The sequence below is a fragment of the Ranitomeya variabilis genome, chromosome 1, assembly GCF_051348905.1.
Source record: "Ranitomeya variabilis isolate aRanVar5 chromosome 1, aRanVar5.hap1, whole genome shotgun sequence".
Taxonomy (NCBI): Eukaryota; Metazoa; Chordata; class Amphibia; order Anura; family Dendrobatidae; genus Ranitomeya; species Ranitomeya variabilis.
Window position 1 is genome coordinate 273,352,257 of NC_135232.1, and position 15,231 is coordinate 273,367,487.

Genomic DNA, 15,231 nt, shown 5'->3' on the forward strand with positions numbered 1-15,231 from the left:
CTTGGCACAGCTGCGGACGCGCGCTGGCCTGTTTTGTCTAGCTGGTCTGTATGCCTTTGGACCATCAATTGTATCGGTGTGCGCTATTCCTGTTTCTACTGGATCGGCTCACGCATGCATATTTTGTGGTGCGGCCGCCTGTTCTCAAGTGAGCATTGGCATCTGTGTCGGCGCTTTTGGTGCGGCCACTTCAGGTATCATGCCTTTTTGATTTAGACTCATCTATGGGACCTTTTTCCACCATTATATATGGGCGGTTTGTGGCTATTTTGCCTATCATTTCTTTGGGTTTTGTGAGCTACCATCATATATGGTCACCCTTAGATTCCCCATGAGCCGCTAGGTAGGATGGTATTATTATATACGTTTGTATATCCTATAGGCATATTGACAGGCTGTACTAATTACTTGTGTATGTACATATAAATATGTATGTTATGTATCCAGGTGGTCTGTAGTGGCGTAGTGATTTTAAGTGCTTTTATTGTTTTTTGCCAATAAAGTGTGTTTTTTGCTATTTTGTTTAAATATTGGGTGGTGTGCATTCTTGTAGCAGTGTCTCCTCTTCTTTCTTTTGTTTTGGCCAAGTGCCAGAATAGGCGCATCTTCCAGATGTGCCTTTTCTGGGGTGCCTGGGGGCAGATGTTTTTAGCCAGGGGGGGGCCAATAACCATGGACCCTCTCCTGGCTATTAATATCTGCCCTCAGTCACTGGCTTTACCACTCTGGCGGACAAAATTGCGCGGGAGCCCACGCCAATTTTTTCCACCATTTAACCCTTTATTTTAGCAGCTACAGCGCCCAAATTTTGCACATACACACTACTAACATTAGTAGTGTGGAATATGCAAAAAAAAGGGGATATGAGATGGTTTACTGTATGTAAACCATGTCTCATATCCTGTCGGGTTTGGGAAGGAGAAATGAAAAGCCGGCAATTGAATTACCGGCTTTTCACATATATCGCGCTGAATTAAATATAAATACAGAATATATATATATATATATATGTGTCTCAATGACATATATATATATATATATATATATATATATATATATATACTGTATATATGTTTTACGAACATTTGAGCACATAAATCCATTAGATGTCGGTTTTGCAAGCCTGCGAGAAAATATCGCAGTACAGATGCCATACGGATTACATACGGAGGATGCCATGCGCAAAATACGCTGACACAACCTGCCTACGGATGACATACGGATCACTATTTTGGGGATTTTTCTGCGTATTACGGCCGTATTTACATACGCTGAGTGTGACCTGAGCCTAAGTGTGAACGGCGGTAAGTGTGACTTGTGATTCAGTGAAGAGGTATTTTTTAAAGCCTTTAACAAATACCTGTGTGAATTGGTGTGAGTTGCTGAATTGGGAGCAGATATATTCACAAGGGGTTAACTTAGGGTGGGGGCTCATAATTAAGGGGTTATAAGGGGCAGCTGTTTGGGACTCAAGTCCTTTTTGGTAGCGCATTGAACAGCAAGGTGGATTGTTGCAGAGGGGAAAAAAAAAGAAAAATCTTTAAATTTTCAGCTTAGCGAGTGTGAACGAGCTGAGTGTGACCTGAGCGTAAGTGTGAACGGCGGTAAGTGTGACTTGTGATTCAGTGAAGAGGTATTTGGAAAGCCTTTAACAAATACAGCGGTAAGTGTGACTTGTGATTCAGTGACTTTGGATTCAGGGAGTTTCCAAGGGAGGAATTGCTGTCTGTATGTTAATAATACTTTGTATTTATTTTTATTTAACGCTTCTGTCTGGTGCAATCCCCATTAGGAAATGTGCTCCACTATTGTTAATGCCATGCAGTGCACATCTTGCCTCATGTATGCAGTCCTTGATCAGCCGGTCGAGGGTGCATACTGCTGTGCGAGATGTGAGCACGTTGAGCATTTGGAAGCCCAGATTCTGGATCTAAATGTGCAGCTGGCAACACTGAGATCTATAGACAATATGGAGAGGAGTCTTCTGCTCACTGAGCAGACGCTCAATGGGATAGATGAGGAGGGGGATGGTAGGATGGAGCTGCAGGACAGTGAAGTAGCAAGCTGGGTGACAGGAAGCGGGGTAGAGGGAAGAGTGCCAGGGAGGCTAGTCCTGATCTGGCACACCCCAATAAGATTGCTAAGTTGGCAGATGAGGGGGGTGCCAGTACAGAGGTAGCACTGCTGCAGCCAGGCATGTCCTCTGAAAGCCGGAGGAGTGACTGCTACACTAAAGGTACCGTCTCACAGTGGCACTTTGATCGCTACGACGGCACGATCCGTGACGTTCCAGCAATATCCACACGATCTCGCTGTGTCTGACTCGCAGCAGCGTGCTTGTTCCCGCACTGACTGTGAGCGCCGGCCGTAAAGTAAAAGCAGAGCACAGCGGTAACGTCACTGCTGTGCTGTGCTTTACGGCCGGCATTTACACAGTCAGTGCGGGAAGCAGACGGCCAGGGACCTGATGGACATAAGAAGGTGAGTATGTAGTGTTTTTTTTTTTAACATTTACAATGGTAACCAGGGTAAACATCGGGTTACTAAGCGCGGCCCTGCGCTTAGTAACCCGATGTTTACCCTGGTTACCCGGGGACTTCGGCATCGTTGGTCGCTGGAGAGCTGTCTGTGTGACAGCTCTCCAGCGACCACACAACGACTTACCAACTATCACGGCCAGGTCGTATCGCTGGTCGTGATCGTTGGTAAATCGTTTAGTGTAACAGTACCCTTAGAAGGGAAATAGGAGAGCAGTACAGGCCAATTTATTGGTGTAGGAAGGAGGGGTTTGGGTTCCTGCAGAACTGGGCCGACTTCTCAGTGGGCTACAGGCTCTACGCTAGGGACGGGCTGCACCTCAATGGGGAAGGTGCAGCTGTGCTGGGGGAGAAAATGGCTAGAAGGTTGGAGGAGTGTTTAAACTAGGGATTGGGGGGGAGGGTATTCAATTTATAGGAGGGGAAGATAGGGCAGATAGAGACCTGGGCACAAATAAGGAAGTTCGGGGTGGTGGTGTCATGGGGGGTGGGGTTAGAACAGTTAATAATTTAAGAAAGAATAGAGGAACTTTGGAATCAGGGAGTTTCCAAGGGAGGAATTGCTTCTGTTTTTTTTTTTTTTTTTGGTTTAATTAATACTTTGTATTTATTTTTAATTAACGTTTCTGTGTGGTGCAATCCCCATTAGGAAATGTGCTCCACAATTGTTAATGCCATCCAGTGCACATCTTGCCACATGTATGCAGTCCTTGACCAGCTGGTCGAGGGTGCATACTGCTGTGCGAGATGTGAGCACATTGTGCATTTGGAAACCCAGATACTGGATCTAAATGTGCAGCTGGCAACACTGAGATCCATAGACAATATGGAGAGGAGTCTTCTGCTCACAGAGCAGACGCTCAATGGGATAGATGAGGAGGGGGATGGTAGGATGGAGCTGCAGGACAGTGTGGCAGTTAGCTGGGTGACAGATAGAAGGCGGGGTAGAGGGAAGAGTGCCAGGGAGGCTAGTCCTGATCTGGCACACCCCAATAAGTTTGCTAAGTTGGCAGATGAGGGGGGTGCCAGTGCAGGGGTAGCACTGCTGCAGCCAGGCATGTCCTCTGAAAGCCGGAGGAGTGACTGCTCCAGTAAGGAGGGAAAAAGGAGAGCAGGGCAGGCCAGACAGGTGCTGGTAGTGGGGGACTCAATTATTAGGGGAACAGATAGGGCAATCTGTCACAAAGACAGGGATCGTCGGACGGTGTGCTGCCTACCTGGCGCTCGAGTCCGACACATCGCTGATCGGGTGGACAGATTACTGGGAGGGGCTGGTGAGGACCCAGCGGTCATGGTGCACATTGGCACAAATGACAAAGTTAGAGGTAGGTGGAAGGTCCTTAAAGATGATTTCAGGGAATTAGGCTGCAAGCTGAAAGCAAGGACCTCCAACGTGGTATTTTCCGAAATACTGCCTGTACCACGTGCCACGCCAGAGAGGCAACGGGAGATTAGGGAGGTTAATAAGTGGCTCAAGAATTGGTGTAGGAAGGAGGGGTTTGGGTTCCTGCAGAACTGGGCCGACTTTTCAGTTGGCTACAGGCTCTACGCTAGGGATGGGCTGCACCTCAATGGGGAAGGTGCAGCTGTGCTGGGGGAGAAAATGGTTAGAAGGTTGGAGGAGTGTTTAAACTAGGGATTGGGGGGGAGGGTATTCATTTTATAGGAGGGGAAGATAGTGCAGATAGAGACCTGGGCACAAATAAGGAAGTTGGGGGTGGCGGTGGCATGGGGGGTGGGGTTAGAACAGTTAGTAATTTAAGAAAGAATAGAGGTACAGAGAGTAACATCAAGTGCATGTATACTAATGCCAGAAGCCTCGCCAACAAAATGGATGAATTAGAACTAATGTTGTTGGAGCATAATTATGACATGGTGGGGATATCTGAGACGTGGCTGGATGAGAGACATGACTGGGCGGTTAACTTGCAGGGCTATAGCCTTTTCAGAAATGACCGTACAGATAAGCGAGGGGGTGGGGTGTGTCTGTATGTAAAATCGACCTTAAAACCCATCCTGCGTGATAATATAGGTGAATCTAATGAAAATGTAGAGTCTCTGTGGGTGGAGATAAGGGGAGGGGGAAAAAATAATAAATTACTGATAGGGGTTTGTTATAAATCTCCAAAACTAATGGAAGCAATGGAGAATATCCTCGTAAAGCAAATAGATGAAGCTGCGACTCAAGGAGAAGTCATTATTATGGGGGACTTCAACTACCCTGAAATAGATTGGGGAACAGAAACCTGCAGTTCCAGCAAAGGTAATCGGTTTTTGACAACTATGAGAGACAATTACCTTTCACAACTGGTTCAGGACCCAACAAGGAGGGGGGCACTGCTAGACCTAATATTAACCAACAGGCCAGACCGCATATCAAATATAAGGGTTGGGGGTCACTTGGGGAATAGTGATCACAAAATAATAAGTTTTCATGTAACCTTTAAGATGGGTAGAAGGGGGGTGACAAGGACACTAAACTTCAGGAGGGCAAATTTCCAACGGATGAGAGAGGATCTTGGTGCAATTAACTGGGACGATATCCTGAGACACAAAAATACACAAAGAAAATGGGAGACATTTATTAGCATCCTGGATAGGACCTGTGCACAGTATATACCGTATGGGAATAAACATACTAGAAATAGGAGGAAACCAATATGGCTAAATAGAGCTGTAAGGGGCACAATAAGGGACAAAAAGAAAGCATTTAGAGAATTAAAGGAAGTAGGTAGTGAGGAGGCATTAAATAAATACAGAAAATTAAATACATTCTGTAAAAAGCAAATCAAGGCAGCAAAGATTGAGACAGAGAGACTCATTGCCAGAGAGAGTAAAAATAATCCCAAAATATTCTTTAACTATATAAATAGTAAGAAACTAAAAAATGACAGTGTTGGCCCCCTTAAAAATAGTCTGGGTGAAATGGTGGATGAGGATGAGGAAAAAGCCAATATGCTAAATGACTTTTTTTCATCAGTATTTACAAAAGAAAATCCCATGGCAGCCAATATGACTAGTGATAATAATTCCCCATTAAATGTCACCTGCTTAACCCAGCAGGAAGTACAGCGGCGTCTAAAAATAACTAAAATTGACAAATCTCCGGGCCCGGATGGGATACACCCCCGAGTACTGCAGGAACTAAGTACAGTCATTGATAGACCATTATTTTTAATCTTTAAAGACTCCATAATAACAGGGTCTGTACCACAGGACTGGCGTATAGCAAATGTGGTGCCAATATTCAAAAAAGGGGCAAAAACTGAACTCGGTAATTATAGGCCAGTAAGTTTAACCTCTACTGTGGGTAAAATCCTGGAGGGCATTCTAAGGGATGCTATGCTGGAGTATCTGAAGAGGAATAACCTCATGACCCAGTATCAGCACGGGTTTACTAGGGACCGTTCATGTCAGACTAATTTGATCAGCTTCTATGAAGAGGTAAGTTCCGGACTGGACCAAGGGAACCCAGTGGACGTAGTATATATGGACTTTTCCAAAGCTTTTGATACGGTGCCACACAAAAGGTTGTTACATAAAATGAGAGTAATGGGGATAGGGGAAAATATGTGTAAGTGGGTTGAGAGCTGGCTCAGGGATAGGAAACAAAGGGTGGTTATTAATGGAGCACACTCGGACTGGGTCACGGTTAGCAGTGGGGTACCACAGGGGTCAGTATTGGGCCCTCTTCTTTTTAACATATTTATTAATGACCTTGTAGGGGGCATTCAGAGTAGAATTTCAATATTTGCAGATGACACTAAACTCTGCAGGGTAATCAATACAGGGGAGGACAATTTTATATTACAGGATGATTTATGTAAACTAGAAGCTTGGGCTGATAAATGGCAAATGAGCTTTAATGGGGATAAATGTAAGGTCATGCACTTGGGTAGAAGTAATAAGATGTATAACTATGTGCTTAATTCTAAAACTCTGGGCAAAACCGTCAATGAAAAAGACCTGGGTGTATGGGTGGATGACAAACTCATATTCAGTGGCCAGTGTCAGGCAGCTGCTACAAAGGCAAATAAAATAATGGGATGTATTAAAAGAGGCATAGATGCTCATGAGGAGAACATAATTTTACCTCTATACAAGTCACTAGTTCGACCACACTTAGAATACTGTGCACAGTTCTGGTCTCCAGTGTATAAGAAAGACATAGCTGAACTGGAGCGGGTGCAGAGAAGAGCGACCAAGGTTATTAGAGGACTGAGGGGTCTGCAATACCAAGATAGGTTATTACACTTGGGGCTATTTAGTTTGGAAAAACGAAGACTAAGGGGTGATCTTATGTTAATGTATAAATTTATGAGGGGACAGTACAAAGACCTTTCTGATGATCTTTTTAATCATAGACCTGAGACAGGGACAAGGGGGCATCCTCTACGTCTGGAGGAAAGAAGGTTTAAGCATAATAACAGACGCGGATTCTTTACTGTAAGAGCAGTGAGACTATGGAACTCTCTGCCGTATGATGTTGTAATGAGTGATTCATTAATTAAATTTAAGAGGGGACTGGATACCTTTCTGGAAAAGTATAATGTTACAGGGTATATACACTAGATTCCTTGATAAGGCGTTGATCCAGGGAACTAGTCTGATTGCCGTATGTGGAGTCGGGAAGGAATTTTTTTCCCCATGGTGGAGCTTACTCTTACCACATGGGTTTTTTTTGCCTTCCCCTGGATCAACATGTTAGGGCATGTTAGGTTAGGCTATGGGTTGAACTAGATGGACTTACAGTCTTCCTTCAACCTTAATAACTATGTAACTATGTAACTATGTAAGGTACAGAGAGATACATAAAGTGCATGTATACTAATGCCAGAAGCCTCGCCAACAAAATGGACGAATTAGAACTAATGTTGTTGGAGCATAATTATGACATGGTGGGGATATCTGAGACGTGGCTGGATGAGAGCCATGACTGGGCTGTTAAATTGCAGGGCTATAGCCTTTTCAGAAATGACCGTACAGATAAGCGAGGGGGAGGGGTGTGTTTGTATGTAAAATTGTCCTTAAAACCCATCCGGCGTGATAATATAGGTGAATCTAATGAAAATGTGGAGTCCCTGTGGGTGGAGATAAGGGGAGGGGGAAAAAATAATAAATTACTGATAGGGGTTTGTTATAAATCTCCAAAAATAATGGAAGCAATGGAGAATATCCTCGTAAAGCAAATAGATGAAGCTGCGACTCAAGGAGAAGTCATTATTATGGGGGACTTCAACTACCCTGAAATAGATTGGGGAACAGAAACCTGCAGTTCCTGCAAAGGTAATCAGTTTTTGACAACTATGAGAGACAATTACCTTTCACAACTGGTTCAGGACCCAACAAGAAGGGGGGCACTGCTAGACCTAATATTAACCAACAGGTCAGACCGCATATCAAATATAAGGGTTGGGGGTCACTTGGGGAATAGTGATCACAAAATAATAAGTTTTCATGTATCCTTTAATAAGATGTGCAGTGGAGGGGTGACAAGGACCCTAAACTTCAGGAGGGGAAATTTCCAACGGATGAGAGATGATCTTGGTGCAATTAACTGGGACGATATCCTGAGACATAAAAATACACAAAGAAAATGGGAGACGTTTATTAGCATCCTGGATAGGACCTGTGCACAGTATATACCGTATGGGAATAAACATACTAGAAATAGGAGGAAACCAATATGGCTAAATAGAGCTGTAAGGGGCGCAATAAGGGACAAAAAGAAAGCATTTAGAGAATTAAAGAAAGTAGGTAGTGAGGAGGCATTAAATAAATACAGAAAATTAAATAAATTCTGTAAAAAGCAAATCAAGGCAGCAAAAATTGAGACAGAGAGACTCATTGCCAGAGAGAGTAAAAATAATCCCAAAATATTCTTTAACTACATAAATAGTAAGAAACTAAAAAATGAAAGTGTTGGCCCCCTTAAAAATAGTCTGGGGGAAATGGTGGATGAGGATGAGGAAAAAGCCAATATGCTAAATGACTTTTTTTCATCAGTATTCACACAAGAAAATCCCATGGCAGACAATATGATCAGTGATAACAAAAATTCCCCATTAAGTGTCACTTGCTTAACCCAGCAGGAAGTACGGCGGCGTCTAAAAATCACTAAAATTGACAAATCTCCGGGCCCGGATGGGATACACCCCCGAGTACTGCAGGAATTAAGTACAGTCATTGATAGACCATTATTTTTAATCTTTAAAGAGTCCATAATAACAGGGTCTGTACCACAGGACTGGCGTATAGCAAATGTGGTGCCAATATTCAAAAAGGGGGCAAAAACTGAACTTGGAAATTATAGGCCAGTAAGCTTAACCTCTGCTGTGGGTAAAATCCTGGAGGGCATTCTAAGGGATGCTATACTGGAGTATCTGAAGAGGAATAACCTCATGACCCAGTATCAGCACGGGTTTACTAGGGACCGTTCATGTCAGACTAATTTGATCAGCTTCTATGAAGAGGTAAGTTCCGGACTGGACCAAGGGAACCCAGTAGATGTAGAGTATATGGACTTTTCAAAAGCTTTTGATACGGTGCCACACAAAAGGTTGATACATAAAATGAGAATAATGGGGATAGGGGAAAATATGTGTAAGTGGGTTGAGAGCTGGCTCAGGGATAGGAAACAAAGGGTGGTTATTAATGGAGCACACTCGGACTGGGTCGCGGTTAGCAGTGGGGTACCACAGGGGTCAGTATTGGGCCCTCTTCTTTTTAACATATTTATTAATGACCTTGTAGGGGGCATTCAGAGTAGAATTTCAATATTTGCAGATGACACTAAACTCTGCAGGGTAATCAATACAGGGGAGGACAATTTTATATCACAGGATGATTTATGTAAACTAGAAGCTTGGGCTGATAAATGGCAAATGAGCTTTAATGGGGATAAATGTAAGGTCATGCAATTGGGTAGAAGTAATAAGATGTATAACTATGTGCTTAATTCTAAAACTCTGGGCAAAACCATCAATGAAAAAGACCTGGGTGTATGGGTGGATGACAAACTCATATTCAGTGGCCAGTGTCAGGCAGCTGCTACTAAGGCAAATAAAATAATGGGATGTATTAAAAGAGGCATAGATGCTCATGAGGAGAACATAATTTTACCTCTATACAAGTCACTAGTTCGACCACACTTAGAATACTGTGCACAGTTCTGGTCTTCGGTGTATAAGAAAGACATAGCTGAACTGGAGCGGGCGCAGAGAAGAGCAACCAAGGTTATTAGAGGACTGGGGGGTCTGCAATACCAAGATAGGTTATTACACTTAGGGCTGTTTAGTTTGGAAAAACGAAGACTAAGGGGTGATCTTATTTTAATGTATAAATATATGAGGGGACAGTACAAAGACCTTTTTGATGATCTTTTTAATCATAGACCTGAGACAGGGACAAGGGGGCATCCTCTACGTCTGGAGGAAAGAAGGTTTAAGCATAATAACAGACGCGGATTCTTTACTGTAAGAGCAGTGAGACTATGGAACTCTCTGCCGTATGATGTTGTAATGAGTGATTCATTACTTAAATTTAAGAGGGGACTGGATGCCTTTCTTGAAAAGTATAATGTTACAGGGTATATACACTAGATTCCTTGATAGGGCATTGATCCAGGGAACTAGTCTGATTGCCGTATGTGGAGTCGGGAAGGAATTTTTTTCCCCAATGTGGAGCTTACTCTTTGCCACATGGTTTTTTTTTTTGCCTTCCTCTGGATCAACATGTTAGGGCATGTTAGGTTAGGTTATGGGTTGAACTAGATGGACTTAAAGTCTTCCTTCAACCTTAATAACTATGTAACATTGTTCTTGATCTCGTGAAGCACCTGAAAGGTTAATAAACTTCCTGAATGTGGTTTTGCGCACCTTGAGGGGTGTAGTTTTTAGAATGGTGTCATTTTGGGGTATTTTTTGTTATGTTGACCCCCCAAAACTCACTTCAAATGTGAGGTAGTCCCTAAAAAAATGGTTTTGTAAATTTTGTTGGAAAAATGAGAAATCGCTGGTCAACTTTTAACCCTTATAACATCCTAAAAAAAAAGATCTTTACAAAATTGTGCTGATGTAATACAAAATCACAACCGGCATCTATAAGTAGTATTTATTCTCTATTACGTAAAAGATGGTCATGGGAGGGGAGAGTTACGGGATTAGCAAAATGGTTAAAGGACCTTCCGGGCCTAGGGGTAGGGGATTTCCTTGATGCAACCACAGTGCAGAGGAAAATCTTGACATATAGCAGCTATACCGACATGGCTCTAATGATTCTACACAGGGCTTATATCACCCCACATTTGCAGTCTCGGATGTCTCGTTCTACTATATATTTTTGCTCCAAATGCAAAACACGCAATACTGACATATACCATCACCTATGGAGCTGTCCAAAGATCCAGGAGCTGTGGGGTACTTTACATGACGATTTGCAGAGATTGTGTGGGATTAGCTTCACACTCACACCACAGTGGGCCACTTTTAATATTTTGGAGGAAGCACATCATGGGCTACCCAAACATATCAAAGCAATACTCGTGATTTGGGCCTCGGCTGCTAGGAAAAGCGTATTGCAACACTGGCTGAGCCCGATTGTTCCACCACCCTCTCTTATACATGCCAAGGTTATGTTCCTCTTCAAGATGGAGTGGTTGGATGCTTTAACCAACAGGGAGAAGATGTCTGGCAAATTTTTAACCATATGTTCTCTCTTTATTCCGTCCCTTCCTTTGGGGGTTAGAGAAAAACTACGAGCTCAGTTTGAAAATACCCAGTGGTATCTACTACAGTGGATAAGTGGTCATACACCAATTCCATAACATAATTCGGTTGCTGAGTGCATGCAGAGAAGGGGATAGGGGAGGGAATTGGGAGGGTTTGGGTTCTGGGCTTCTTGTGATTATTGTTTATTTGTCTTGTTATTCTTAAAAATTTAATAAACAAATTAAAAAAAAAAATTGTGCTGATGTTGTTGAGTCCTTCTCCGTCCCTGGCTTCCTGGATGGGATCCAAATAAATAACACGCAGCACAAAGGTTGTGTGTTCATAGACAGGGATAGCCCTGGAGCCCGCGCCTCTCCTCACTGGGCGCTCCCCCTTCTTTATATAGATAAAAAGTTTAGACATTTTACAGACATGCGCACAAGCGCTCATATTTCACAATCACTTACAAAGCAAATCTTATTCTAGTGAAAAAGTTACAATTATTTGGCATGTAGATAAAAAGCTACAATATCAAGGAGGAATGTGCGCGTGATTACTAACAAAACAAAGAAAATGTCAAGTTTGCAGAAATATTTCTTGTTGTATACCAGATTTCTCAGGAAGAAGACAAAATGGATTCCCCGGTTCAGTCTGATCTCCACAATGTAAAGTAAACATTATGGAAAGGAAATGTTATTAGTTATCTATTTTGTGCGATCTGACTCTCTGGTTTAAGGGCACAAAAATTAAAAGTTTGAAAATTGCAAAATGTTCAAATTTTTGGCCAAATTTCCTTTTTTTCATAAACAAACGCAAGTGATATCAAAGAAATTTTACCAATAACGATAAACACTCACTTTATATAAATGACCTCTTCAAAGATATGAGGAGGATGGTGTCTAGAAGATAACTTATACAGGGAAGACTTATCAGCATTCTATAACCTGTATGCCCATATTAATAGCTTAGATAGGTCAAATATGGTGACAGATCCCCTTTAATGCGACCCCAGGAGATAGAGTGCTGCGCCTGTATCTCAGCATAGGCCAATAGCCGCGGGTGAGGCACTGGTCTTCTTCTGTCACACCGCGGCAAGCTACTAAGAGTGGGTCCTGGCTGGGTGTTGGTGTTAGTGTTGTGTGGTCCTTGCACCCGTGCAGGCCACCTTTAGCTGATGGTGTTGGTTGGCCAGGACCACAAATTACACAGATTAAAAAAGGAGACTTCCATTCAAACATGTGGAATTTCCAAAACTTAATAAGGATTTATGTTCAAGAGAAAATTGGCATACAGTCTTAAGCACATTTTCTTCACAGTAAGAACTCTTTTCATTCCCACTGTATACTTCCTCTCTAGGCTACTCCAGGGCTCTGCAGCTTATCTGTTTTTGTCCCTACATCACCACAACGCAGCTTCTAGGCCACAGTCCTAACTGGCGAGTTTCTCTCTGCTCGCTCAGCGGTTCCATGTCCTATCACTTTGGACTCCCTGGATCGACCACTTGGGATCCCCAGTAGTCCCATGCTCTTAGTCATGTTTATTTCCGTTACTTTTGGCACTAGCAAGCTCCTGGATTTTTTGTGACATCTTATCCAATAACGCCTTCCGGAAGATCTCTCAGTCTAGTCAGTAACTGTCTTTAGGATCTCACTATTCCTCGCTCCGGTCTCTTCTAGCTGTGGATCACCCCTTGGCAGCACTGCACACTTGTTACTCTCCAAATTCTAGATAACTCTATCTAGGAAGCACATCTCTATCACATCCTTCATTACTATACATTGTGTATTACTCTTCAACACTTATCGCACTGTTATAATACATCACACTGGAACATATTACAATATACACATATAACGCACAGCACTATTCACATGTGATTGGTGCCCTCAAGGGTAGGATTGAGACAGTTCAATCCACACCCCTTGCATTCCTCCCCTCTTTAACCATGGTTGTCCTTGACCATGCAGTGACCCGCAAGACACCAAATGCACATGCGACTTATATCTCCTATTCCAGGGGTATATAGTGTCTTTTTTGTAATGGTCAGCACTGACCCTGGTCCCAGTAGGTTTGGGACCCTGAAAACACAGGATCAGGTTTCTTAACAGGCCCGTAGGCTGACATAATTGCACAACAGTTCATTGGCACAACCCAACTCTTTCTGTCCTGTCAAGAGTCCTGCCAGGTCAACATTGGCCCTGCTCCACGAAGACCTTCAAGCTGGCCACGAGGCTTCAACCCGGTTGGGACATTGGGTCGTTCAGCTCCCTCCACCCAAACATAGGTTCTCAAGACCAGAAGTGTATTTTTTTCACGGAGTCCATAGGTCATGAAAACAGTTTATCCATGCAGGGGTATGTGCAATTGGCACAACAAACCTTGAATGAATGATCAGTACAGGAGGAGAAAGAAGAAGCAGATTTCTCTGATAAGATTTATTATAAAAGTTGCTTACGGTATTTTCACATGTACTATGATTTATGGAATAAAAATTAAAGCGACGATTACTCTTTAACCCCATCCTGACCTTGGATGTACCCAGTACATCATGGAAGGGAATGACTTCCTGACCTTGGGATTTCATGTCGATTTTGCGTGTACAAGAGCTGTGTGCGTGTGATCATCATAGCTGACACCTGGCTCTCACTGCCAGAAGCAGTCCCTGCAATATTGATCACAGCATTTAGAAGGCAGGGAGAGGGAGAGAGCTGAGTTATAAAGCATTGCAATACCTGTCATTTTGGTGACATTTTTCCCCATGTGAAAATGTAAAATATGGGGTTAGCACAAAATATTAGTGGTAAAAATGTAATTTTTTTTCTTCACTGCCCAATGGCATACAATTCTGATATGATCACTGCACCCCTAGATGAATTCATTGAGAGGTATAGTTTGTAAAATGGGGTTACTTATGATGGGTGGGAGGGGGGTCTGATGCTCTGGCACCTCATGGGCTCTTCCAGTGGGTCATGGCACCCACAAACCATAACAGTAATATCTGCACTCTAAGGCTGCCGTCAGACTAGCAGTATTTGGTCAGTATTTTACATCAGTATCTGTAAGCCAGAACCAGGAGTGGGTGATAAATGCAGAAGTGGTGCATATGTTTCTATTATACTTTTCCTCTGTTTGTTCCACTCCTGGTTTTGGCTTACAAATACTGATGTAAAATACTGACCAAATACTGCTAGTGTGACGGCAGCCTAATAAGGCACTCCTTCCCTTCTCAGCTTTGTACTGTGCCTGAAAAGTATTTCCCGATTACATGTAGGGTATTGACGCACTCAGGAGAAATTGCACAACAAACTGAGGTTCATTTTTCCTACAAGCCCTTATAAAAATTAAAAAATTGGGGCTAAAACATCATTTTAGTGTTAAAAATGTCAATCTTTTTCACCACCCAATGGTATAAAATTGTGTGAGGCATATGTGGTGTCAACATGCTGACTGAACCCCTACATTAAATCATTGGGGGGGTTTAGTTTCTAAAATGATTTCACATATGGGTGGTTTCTGTTGTTCTGGCACCTCAGGGGCTCTGCCAATGTTACATGGCACCCTCAAACCATTCCAGCAAAATCTGAACTGAAATATGGCGCCTCTTCCTTTCTGAGCTTTGCACTGTGCCTCAAAAGTAGATTTCGACTACATTTGGAGTATTGGTGTACTCAGGAGAAATCGTGCAACAAATTTTGGGGTTCATTTTTTTTGCTAAAATTTGGGGCTAAAACATTTTTGTGAGAAAATGTTTTCATTTTCACACATTGTTATAAAATTCTGTGAAGCACCTGTGGGTTCACAGTGCTCACCACACATCTAAACGTGTCTAGTTTCCAAAATGGGGTAACTTGTGGAGGGTTTCCGCTGTTTAGATACATCAGGGGCTCTCCAGATGCGACATTACACCTGCAGACCATTCAAAAGTCTACGTTCCAAAACGTCACCATTTCCTTTCTGACCCCTGCCATGTGCCCAAACACTAGTTT